Raw genomic sequence first — 12,486 nt, 5'->3', positions numbered from 1 at the left:
GATGACGTTCCTTCATAAGTAAGATCCTTTGACTTTCTTCTCTTTCCTCTACCTTCTTAATCACTTGCCAAAACAGTTATAACCCACTTTTCCTTTTCTATTGTGTTGAAGATCACATAACATAAAATTTACTACCTTAACCATTATTAAATATGTTGTTCAGGGTGTTAAATATATTTACATTGTTGGGCAGCTATCAGCACCATCCACATAACTTTTTTCATCTTGTAAAACTAAATATCTTCACTTATAAACACCAACTCCTCATTCTCCCTTTTTCCTGTCCCTAGCAACCACCATTCTATTGGGCTGGCCCAAAAGTTCGTTCAGGTTTTTCCATAACATCTTACAGAAAAACCTAAAGAAACTTTTTGGCCAAGTCAATATTTTGTCATTATGATTTTGACTACTCTAAGTACCTCAAATAAGTGAATAAGGCAGTATTTTTCCTTTGGGGACTGGCTCATTTCACTCAGTATGTGCTAGGTCGCTTCAGTCGTGTTCGACTCTACTTATCTATGGACTGTAGCCCTCCAGGCTCCTCTGTCCATGGGATTCTCCAGGCAAGAATACTGGAGTGGGTTGCCATTCCTGCCACCAGTGTATCTTCCTGACCGAGGGATTGAACCCGCATTGGCAGGTGAGTTCTTTACCGCTAACGCCACCTGGGAAGGCTTCCTCAAAATTTGTCCATGTAGTATATTGCAGAAATTTCTCCTTTTTTAAGGCTAAATAATATTCTATTTACGTACCACAATTCTATTCTATGTACGTACCACATTTGGCTTATCCATTCATCAGTCAATGGACACTTGGGTTGCTTCTACTTTTTAACTAGTGTTAAAAACTAACTAATAATGTTAAAAAGTAACTAATAATTATTTTAACTAATAATGCTGCTCTGAACATAGATATACAAATATCATTTTGAGATCCTGCTTTCAGTTTTTTTGGGTATATACCCAGACATGGACTATCTGGGTCATACAGTAATTCTATGTTTAACTTCTTGAGAAACCTCCATACTGTTTTCCATAGCATCTATACTATGTGACAGTCCCACAGCAATGCACAAGGTTTCCAATTTCTCCACATCCTCGACAACACTAATTGTTTTCCATTTTTTTAATAGTAGCCATCCTAATGAGTGTAAGGTGGTATCTCATTGTAGTTTTGATTTGAATTTCTCTAATGACTAGTGACGGAGAAGGCAATGGCAACCCACTCCAGCACTCTTGCCTGGCAAGTCCCATAAACGGAGGAGCCTGGTGGGCTGCAGTCCATGGGGTTGCTAGGAGTTGGACATGACTGAGCGACTTCACTTTCACTTTTCACTTTCATGCATTGGAGAAGGAAATGGCAACCCACTCCAGTGTTCTTGCCTGGAGAATCCCAGGGACGGGGGAGCCTGGTGGGCTGCCGTCTATGGGGTCGCACAGAGTCGGACACGACTGAAATGACTTAGCAGCAGCAGCAGCAGCAATGACTAGTGATGTTGAGCATCTTTTCATATGCTCATAAGCCACTTTTCTGTTTCCCAATTGGTCTCTTCTCATTTTCAACACCTCTCTGGCTCCATCTACATTTCCTAAACAGGCCTATTTCTTTAATTCCAACCAACACCCCACCACCAGGAACCATTAATACAGAGGCATAAATCTGTCAGATTTACTTCCTGAACCCCACACAGCTTCTTTGAAATCCATTTACTTTAGCTATTTAAGAAAAAGTTCTTTGACTCCCAAAGTACAATGCCAATCAACAAATAGGGCTGACTCCAATTAAAGTGTTTTGAAGAGGTTTTTTTTTCTTATATCTTTTTTATAATGTGTATTTATTTTTGACTGCACTGGGTCTTCACTGCTGTATGGGCTTTCTGTAGTTGTGACGAGTGGGGAGCTACTCTTTGTTGTGGTATACGGGCTTCTTACTACACTAGCTTTCTTGTTGTGGAGCACGGGCTCTAGGCAAGCAGGCTCAGTAGTTGTGGCTCATGGGCTTAGTTGGGATGTGGAATTTTCCTGGACCAGGGAGTGAACCCATGTACCCCATGTAGATTGGCAGATGGATTCTCAACCACTGGACCACCAGGGAAGTCCTAAAGAGATTTTTTTTTTTAATGAAAATATAAGACAACATTTTAACTTTTATAGACCAGGTAGGTCTGGTTTTAGTCAGGTCCTGCACTGACCTCATATTTTAATATTAGTCCTTCAATGGAACAGAAACATGGTAGTTACATGACCAGGGTCTGTAATATACCTGTTGAATTTTCTCCAAGGCATAATAGATTTCTAGTTGTATAAAACATCTGGCTAGTGTACGTGAAATCACTCCAGTTGCTGAGGCAAGAACCGATTTAACATCAACACTCTTTTTTTCAAATAGTTTTCTTTATGTTTTGATTCATAAAATAACCAAATAATACAGAAAACTATAAAGGGGTAAAACAAACAAACTCTTTGCTGCCAGAAAAAAAACATAATGGACACCTTTTCACATATGGACTAAGTGTATTTGCACATATAAATACAGTATAGTATTTGATTTTACATAACACACTATACATCCTCATAGATAATCTGCTGTATTTTTTTAAATAAATTTATTTATTTATTGGCTGCACCACACAGCATGTGGGATCTTCACTCCCCCACCAGGAATCAATCCTGTGCCCTTGCATTAGAAGGCGGAGTCTTAACCACTAGACAACCAGGGAAGTCCTTCTGCTGTCTTTTATTATATAATACATTTTCATCATTAAAGAGGCTGAATACTCTTGCCTTGTGTGTCTCTTTAGCAATTTAATTAACCAATCCTTTGGTGGGAGGTGTTTACATTGTTTTTATTTTCTTGTTTATGTGTTTGTTTTCATAAATAATGCTAAAATTCTAATACATGCTCTGATCCAGGGCTTGAAGATCATTTTCTTAGGTTAAATTCCTAGAAGATTCATTGCTCTCTCTAAGTGTACATGTTTAATCTTTTCTTTTTTTTTAATATATATTTGCCAAACTGACCTCCAGGAAAACTGTTCCAATCTTGTCTACCTTGCATGAGCCTGCCACAAAAGAATTCCCCACAAAAGGATTTTGTCAGTTTCCTTCTGAATAGTCTTTTACTTCTACATTTGCTTGATTTATGGACATTAAGAAAGCTAGGTTTAGAATTAGGCAGACTCAGTTTTGAAATGGCCATGTCACCGACTAGAAGTGTGACCCTGAGCAAATTCCTTTGACACCTCCAAGCCTCAGTGTCCTCATCTGTAAAATAGGATGCTAGGAAAGGATTATTGCAAAGACTGAATGAAATAATATACGCAAAGCGCTTAGTTTAGTGTTCAGCACTTAGGATTGCCCATGAAAAAGTAAAAATTAAGCTCAAACTAAGAAGGTAAAAATCTGCCTGATTCTTGCATCAAGCTGGAAGAATAGGCCCAGATAAAGCCAGCTGCACAGTCGACAGGATGCAGTGTCCCCTAAGGACACACTGCAGCTGTAAAGTGCCATAATAGCTGCCTTCTTCGAGTGACTACTCCTCCCCTACTCACTGAGAAATCTTATTCTCCACAATCATAAATATCAGAAACTTTGGTGTTCATAATTATATCAATAAAAATGATATATCTGTCTCTTGTCTGGAAAATCTAAGGCCTCTTTGACAGAAATGTGGCCTTGATTTAAAACCCAGAAGTAGAGTTTTCAGTAAAGAGGTGTCTGGACGAAAATTCTTCATCTATCTTAACTTTATTCTTTCCAAATCAAGAGTATACCCTGTGTCCACCTTGCAGTCCAGACTGGATGTTGACCCCTTTATACACAGCCATGCTTTACTTTGAGCCTATAAAAACACTGTTTTATTTAAATTGCATCTAAACTCTGAGAAGAGTTCCCATCTCTTGGTGTTCAGTCGCTCAGTTGTATGCTACTCTGTGTGACCCCATGGACTGCAGCACACCAGGCCTCCCTGTCCTTCACCATCTCCCGAGGTTTGCTCAGACTCATGTCCATTGAGTTGGTGATGCCATCCAACCATATCCTACTATGTGGTATTAAGTAGAAGTAGATAGTACATAAATATAGGGTTTCATTTGGAGTATCTTAAAAGTTTCTTTTTAATACTTTACAAAGGGACTTTCCTGATGGTCTAGTGGTTAAAAATCTGCCAATGAGGGGACGTGGGTTTGATCTCTGGTCCAGGAAGATCCCACATGCTGCTGGGCAACAAAGCCTGCTCACCACAACTGTGAATCCTGTGCACTAGAGCCCGTGAGCTGCAACTGCGGAGCCCACGTGCTGCAACTAAGGAAGCCCGTATACCCTAGAGCCTGTGTTCTGCAACAAGAAAAGCCACCTCAAAGAGAAACCTGCGCTCTGCAACAAAGAGCAGCCTCTGCTCACGGCAACTAGAGAAAGCCAGCACACAGCAATAAAGACCCAGTGCAGTCAAAAATAAACAAATAAATTAAAATTTTTAAAAATACTTTGAAATATTATTTGTTAAATTAGCTGTTGTTAAACAAATTGAATGATTTTGCCCCCAACTAATACTGATTTTTGAATTGTTTCTTGGAGTTTCTTTCAGTTCTGATACTAAGTTGTTACTTTGGTGGCAAAACTTTTTGCTCAGGTAGTTGATTTTTTTTAAACTGAGGTATAATTGACATATATCATATATTTGTTTCAGGTATACCACATAATGATTTGATATTTGTGTAGATTACAAAATGATCACCATCGTAAGTCTAGGTACCATCCATCACCAAGTAAAGTTACATATTTTTTCCTTCTGATGAGAACTTTTAAGATTTATTATCTTGGCAACTTTCAGATATGCAATACAATAATATTGACTATATTCAACTACGTGATACATTACGTGTCCATGACTTACCTATTCTACACCTGAAAGTTTGCACCTCTTAACCCTTTCACCCCTTTTGCCTACCTGCTAACCCCCATCCCCTCTGCAACCACCAATTTTGCCACTGTATCTGTGAGTTTGATTTTGCTTTGTTTTTTGTTTGTTCTATTTTTTAGATTCCACATATAAGTGAAATCACACTGTATTTTTATTTTCTTCTGCCTGACTTATTTCACTTTGCATGATACCCTCAAGTTCATCTGTGTAGTCACAAATGGCAATAATTTTTTTAATGGCTGAGTATTCCATTGTGTGTGTATATGTGGATATATATCACTTCAGTTCAGTTCAGTCGCTCAGTCATGTCTGACTCTTTGCGACCCCATGAACCACAGCACGCCAGGCCTCCCTGTCCATCACCAACTCCCAGAGTCCACCCAAACCCATGTCTATTGAGTTGGTGATGCCATCCAACCATCTCATCCTCTGTCGTCCCCTTCTCCTCCTGCCCCCAATCCCTCCCAGCATCGAAGTCTTTTCCAATGAGTTAACTCTTCGTATGAGGTGGCCAAGGTATTGGAGTTTCAGCTTTAGCATCAGTCCTTCCAAAGGAGACCCAGGACTGATCTCCTTTAGGATGGAGTGGTTGGATCTCCTTGCAGTCCAAGAGACTCTCAAGAGTCTTCTCCAACATCACAGTTCAAAAGCATCAATTCTTCGGTGCTCAGCTTTCTTTATAGTACAACTCTCACATCCATCCATGACTACTGGGAACACTATAGCTTTGACTAGACAGACCTTTGTTGGCAAAGTAATCTCTCTGCTTTTTAATATGCTGTCTGGGTTAGTCATAATTTTCCATCAAAGGAGTAAGAGTCTTTTAATTTCATGGCTGCAATCACCATCTGCAGTGATTTTGGAACCCCAAAAAATAAAGTTTGACACTGTTTCCATCCACTGTTTCCCCATCTATTTGCCATGAAGTGATGGGACCGGATGCCATGATCTTAGTTTTCTGAATGTTGAGCTTTAGCCAACTTTTTCACTCTCCTCTTTCACTTTCATCAAGAGGCTCTTTAGTTCTTCTTCACTTTATGCCATAAGAGTGGTGTTATCTGCGTATCTGAGGTTATTGATATTTCTCCCGGCAATCTTGATTCCAGCTTGTGCTTCCTCCAGCCCATCCCACTTCTTTATCCATGTATCAATGTATCAATGGACACTTAGAGTTTATTTATTTATTTATGCTCATGCCACACAACTTGCAGTTTAGTTCCTTAACAAGGTATTGGACCTGGGCTATTGCAGTGAGAGCGCTGCGTCCTAACCACTGGACCACCAGGGACCTCTCTAGGTTGTTTCCGTGGTGGTGGTGGTTTAGTCACCACGTAGTGTTTGCTTTTTGCGACCCCATGGGCTGTAGCCCGCCAGGCTCCTCTGTGCATGGGATTTCCCAGGCAAAAATACTGGAATGGGTTGCCATTTCCTTCTCCAGAGGATCTTCCGGACCCAAGGGTCAAACCTGGGTCTCCTGCATTGTATGCAGTCTCCTGCATTGCAGGAGGATTCTTTACTAACTGAGCCACCAAAGAAGCCCTGACTGTTTCCATACCTTGGCTATTGTAAATAATGCTTCAAAGAACATGGAGGAGCTCACATCTTTTCAAATTAGTATTTTTGTTTTCTTCTTCAAATAAGTACCTAGAAGTGGAATTGCTAGATCATATGGTAGTTCTAGTTTTAATTTTTTGAGGAACCTCTATATTATTTTTACAGTAGCTGTACCAATTCACATTCCTGCCAGTAGGACACGAGGGATCCCTTTTCTCGACATCTTCTCCAACACTTGTTACTTCTGTTTTATGACAAACATTCTGATAGGTGTGAGGTGATATCTTCTTGTAGTTCTGATTTTCATTTCCTTGATGATTAGTGATGCTGAGCATCTTTTCATGTGCCTGTTAGCCATCATTATGACTTCTTCTAAAAAGTATTTATTCAGATCCTCTGCCCATTTTTTAAATCAGATTGTTTGTGTTTTTTTGCTATTGAGTTGCCCGAGTTCTTTATAGATTTTGGATATTCACTCCTTTTTGGATATATGATTGGAAATGTTTTTCCCTGATAGCTCAGTTGGTAAAGAATCTGCCTGCAATGCAGGAGACCCCGGTTCGGTCCCTGGGTCAGGAAGATCCTCTGGAGAAGGGATAGGTTACCCATTCCAATGTTCTTGGGCTTCCTTTGTGGCTCAACTGGTAAAGAATCCACCTTCAATGCAGGAGACCTGGGTTTGATCCCCGGGTTGGGAAGATCCCCTGGAGAAGGGAAAGGCTACCCACTCCAGTATTCTCCCTGGAGAATTCCATGAACTGTATAGTCCATGGGATTGTAAAGAGTCAGACACAACTAAGTGACTTTCACTTCATTTCTTCGTCTTCTTTTTGCTGTGCAGAAGCTTTTTTCTTTTGATGTAATCCTATTTGCTTATTTTTGCTTTTGTTGCATTTGTTTTTGGAGTCAGATTCAAAAAATAATCACCAGTACCAATGCCAAGGAGTTTATTGGCTATGTTTTCTCCTAGGAGTTTTATGGTTTCAAGTCTTATATTCAAGTCTTTAATCCTTTCTGAGTTATTTTTTACATATGGTGTAAGATAGTGATCCAGTGTCATTCTTTTACATTTACTGTCCAGTTTTTTCAGTACCATTTATTAAAAAGACTGTCGTTTCCCCATTGTCTATTTTTGCCTCCTTTATCAAAAATGAATTGGGGCCACATATGCATAGGTGTAATTTCTGGGCTCTTTATTCTGGTCCATTGATCTATGTGTCTGTTTTTATGCCAACACCATATTATTTTGATTACTGTAGCCTTGTAATATAGCTTGAAATCAGGAAGCATGATGCCACCAGCTTTGTTCTTCTTTCTCAAGATTGCTTTGAGTATTCCCTGTCTGTTGTGGTTGCATAAAAATGTTGGAATTGTTTGTTCTGCTTTTGTGAAAAGTGTCATTATAATTTTGATAGAGATTGAATGAAATCTATAGATTGCTTTGAGTGGAATGGACATTTTAACAATATTAATTCTTCTAATCCATGAGGATGGAATAGCTTTCCATTTGTGTCTTTTTCAATTTCGCTCATCAATAGTTTTCAGTGTACAGGTCTTTTTCCTCCTTAGTTAACTTATTCCTAGGTAACTTTTTTAAATTTTGTGTTGTATTTATTTATAATTCTGTGCTTAGTTGTTCAGTTGCGTCCATCTCTTTGTGACCCCATGGACTGCAGCCCACCAGGCTTCTCTGTCCATGAGGATTTTCCAGGCAAGAATACTGGAGTGGGTTGCCATGCCCTCCTCCAGGGGATCTTCCCAACCCAGGGATCGAACCCAAGTCTCCTGCATTGCAGGTGGATTCTTTACCATCTGAGTCACCAGGGAAGCCCTATTCCAAGGTATTTTATTCTTTTTGATGCAATCATAAATGGGATTTTTTTCTTAATTTCCCTTTTTGATTGTTTGTTGTTAGTGCATTAAAATGCAACCAGTTTTTGTATATTGATTTTGTACCCTGCAACTTTACTGAATTTTTTTTATTAGTTCTAACAGCTTTTTGGTGGAGTCATTAGAGTTTTCTAGGTGTGAAATCATGTCATCTGCAAATAGTAATAATTTTACTTCTTCCAATTGATTTTTTAAATTAAATAAATAACTTACTATGTCATAGTGTTCTATTAGCAAATAACAGGATTTCTGATCTTTTTTCCAAGTCTTATTGATTAGTTACTATAACTCTATTCCTGTACATTACATAGCAGTTATTTTCTAAAATATTTTTATGTCCTATGTCAGTTAATTCAGTTAATTCACTTGTCATAGCTAACTACTTAGCAACATGCTTCATGCTTGGTAGTGAATTCTCCAGTGACGTAAGTAGTCCCTGCGTGTCCAGACCCAAAGGCAATGTAGATGTGATCATTTTTAAAAAACAATCTTCCTTTCCTGAATGATCACTTCACACCTTTTAGTCTCAAAAACCATCCTATTTCTCTTAAGGTGGACATTATCTATGTGTATTCATTGTAGCTAAAAGATGAAGGTACCATAAAATATCTTTGGTTTTCATGTCAGAATTTGGAAGGTTATATTCTCTATGATGAACATTTTGGTTATTTATCATTTTACACTACTAAAAGCACACTGCAACGGATGCTTTCTTTGTGCCCTTCTGGGATGACAATATCTCAGACAAGCGCTGATGATGTAAAACACAGGCATACCTGCCTAACATATGTGGACTTCAATCAGACTTGCTGTCGTGGCTGCTTCTTGCTTGTATTTATTCATTTTTGCCTGCACTGCATCTTTGTTGTGGTGCACAGCCTTTCTCTAGTTGCGGCGAGCAGGGCCTACTCTCTAGTTGCAGTGCACGGGCTTCTCTTTGCAGTGGTTTCTCTTGTTTTGTGGAGCACGGGCTCTAGACCTTGCAGGCTCTAGAGTGTGGTCTCAGCTGTTGTGGCGCACAGGCTTGGTTGCCCCAGAGCATGTGAAATCTTTCCAGACCAGAGATGGAACCAGCGTCCCCTGCATTGCCAGGTGGATTCTTAACCCCTAGACCACCAGGGAAACCCTGCTTTTTACTTTCGAAGTCTTAATACTGATGTCAGCTGCATATGTAGGACTGGATTGGTGGTAGCCTGTGTTATGCGTTTCGAGAGATGCCAGACAAACCCTCACCCTCAAGCTTACCAGTGCCTACAATTTCAACAACAGAGATTCATTCCTTTGGGTTTGTAACTTGCTACTTCAAGATGATTCTTTCAACAAATTGTTTCTCCATGATTATGATTATTGTAGAAAATCAAGAGCTTCCAGAGAAGTTGATAAATGAAAATAGAAATTACCTATAGCTCAAAATTCAGACTCTACTACTGTTAACATTTTGTTGTTTCCTTCTTTTCCTTTCATATACATAAAACTGAAAAGGTAATCTTCTCTTTAGAATCTTTTGTTATGTATTAAAGTAGCTTTGTGTGTATGCATGCATGCCTGTTCAGTCGCTCAGTCGTGTCTGACTCTTTGCGACCCCATGGACTGTAGCCAGCCAGGCTCCTCTGTCCTTGGAGTTTTTTGGGCAAGAATAACAGGGTGAGTTGTCATTTCCTACTCCAGGGAATCTCCCCTGACCCAGGGATCGAACCCCTATCTATGTGTCTCCTGTATTGGCAGGCAGATTCTTTACCACTGAGCCACTTGGGAAGCCCAAAGTAGCTTTACAGTAAAAGAAATCTGATGAATATAAATTCCAAGAATTTCTCTAAATTTACTTCTGGTCCCTTCATTCATTCAATAAATATTAACTAAACATCTACTATGAGCAAAGCTTTGAGCTAGACACAGATTAATGATACAGAACATACTATAAGTGTATAAAAATTCACATATTCTTAATCAGTAGTCAGACATGTAATCAGTGAATAAACTATTTTAGGTTCATTATTTCTTATAGAGATCTCAAGCTTATTTGGTTTTAAGGGTTGTATAGTATTCAATTGTATTGATCTCACCATTCTCTATCATTGCAAATTTGGGATGTTTTCTCCTCTCTCTCATTTTCAGAGTCTTGCCTTGAACTCAAATCCTCAAAGTGAAGTGAAAGTGTTAAGTCACTCAATCGTGTCCAACTCTGTGTGACCCCATGGACTGTACCCCAGGCTCCTCTGTCCATGGAATTCTCCAGGCAAGAACACTGGAGTGGGTTGCCATTCCTTCTCCAGGGGATCTTCCCAATCCAGGGATTGAACCCTGGTCTCCCTCATTGCAGGCAGACTCTTTACTGTCTAATCCACCAGGTAAGACTCTAAATTCTCAAAAGAGGTTATCAAATCAAAGGACATAATTGTTACTTATTTGAGCAATCTTCTTTTAGAATTCAAATACAGAAGGAAGAGCAAATTATATGTGCCATTGCAGCACACGGGCTCTTTGTTACTGTGGGTGGGCTTTCTCTAGTTGCAGTGCTCGGGCTTTGGTAGTTGTGGCTGCCCCGCGACATGTGGGATCTTAATTCCCTGACTAGAGATGGAACCCATATTCCCTGCATTAACAGGTGGATTCTTAACCACTGGGCCACCAGGGAAGTCCCAAAGCACTCACCTTCTAAAAAGGAAGTTTCACACATTCAACTAAACTGGACAGTTAGTGCTTATACGGTTTGGGGAAGGAAAGTATGCATATTTCCATTCTCAGAGCCAGCATGTGTCAGGGATATACTTCAAACTCAGCAATCCTGGGTCCGCAAGCTCAGAGCCTGCACATAGCTTCTTATTCCAAATGTGTCTATAGCTATGACTCCAGAAAAGAGTTTATGTTGCCCTCTGCTCCTCCCCATTGCCCAGACTCATCACTGCCCTCCAGCCTCTCCTTGCCTTTTCCTCCCCATGAGCTACTCTTGCTGTGTGAGCTATCAGAGTTTGCTGTCTCCCCACTTTCCTGTTGTCCCTAAGGTCAGGAGACACTGGGGTCCCTTAACTCTTCCCTCATCTGATTTCCTACACCCACAAACTCCTAAGACAGGAAGAGATCTTGGTACAACTTACTCATATGACAGATAAGGCAACTGAGACAGCTAGTTAGCTGCTTCCTACAGAAGGCAATTCTGCTGAGATGAGATTTAGGAAAGGCTTTCTGGGACAAAATTTCCCAGATTTAAAGGATCTTGCTTGCCTGCTGCTTCCTGTTAGCATGGAAAGGAAGGAGAACACTCAGATGACCAAAAAGAGGCGACTCAGATAGCAGGAAAATCACCGGCCACCCAGGGAGGTAGGGATGGATGCAGGATTACAAGTGGTAAAGGAGTGGGCCCTGGGAGGTCAAGATTAACTCACTTGTGAAGTCCGTTAATGGACAGAGAAGATGGCAATCAAGAACTTAAATGAGGGACTTCCTTGGTAGTCCAGTGGTTGAGACTCCACACTCCCAGTGCAGGGACCCAGGTTCAGTCCCTGGTCAGAGAACTAGATTCCACATGCTGCAACAAAGATCCAGTGTGCTTCATCTAAGACTCACAGCAGACAAATAAACTAAAAAAATAAAAATAAGAACTTAAATGAACACAAGAGGATTATCATTGCAGTAGAAGGGAGATAAGACATGTTTCTGCTCAGAGGGGAAGATCACTTATAAGAAAAGATTGAAGTGGCAAAAAAATAAAAATAATTTACCAAGCGAGGTTTAATAGGTGTGAAATAAGGATGAGATTAAAACCAAAAGTGGGGACTTGACTTCTTGGCTTATCCTGCCATTAAGCTATCCATATGACTCTAAACTCCATGAGAGCAAGGACCATATCAGGTTTTGTTCACTATTATCATGTCTAGTACCTGATACAGAGTAGGAACTTTGTCTTGTTGAAGGAATAAACAAATGAATAATAAAGGCACCTCCCAATGAGTACCTGTGTTGTTGTTGTTCAATCACACAGTCGTGTCCAACTCTTTGCAACCCAACAGACTGCAGCATGAAGACTTCCCTGTCCTTCACTATCTCCTGGAGTTTGTTCAAATTCATGTCCACTGAGTCGATGATGCTATCTAACCATTTCATCCTTTTTCACCCCCTTCTCCT

The sequence above is a fragment of the Bos mutus genome, chromosome 11 (assembly GCF_027580195.1).
Source record: "Bos mutus isolate GX-2022 chromosome 11, NWIPB_WYAK_1.1, whole genome shotgun sequence".
Classification (NCBI taxonomy): Eukaryota; Metazoa; Chordata; class Mammalia; order Artiodactyla; family Bovidae; genus Bos; species Bos mutus.
This window is presented reverse-complemented; position numbering follows the sequence as displayed.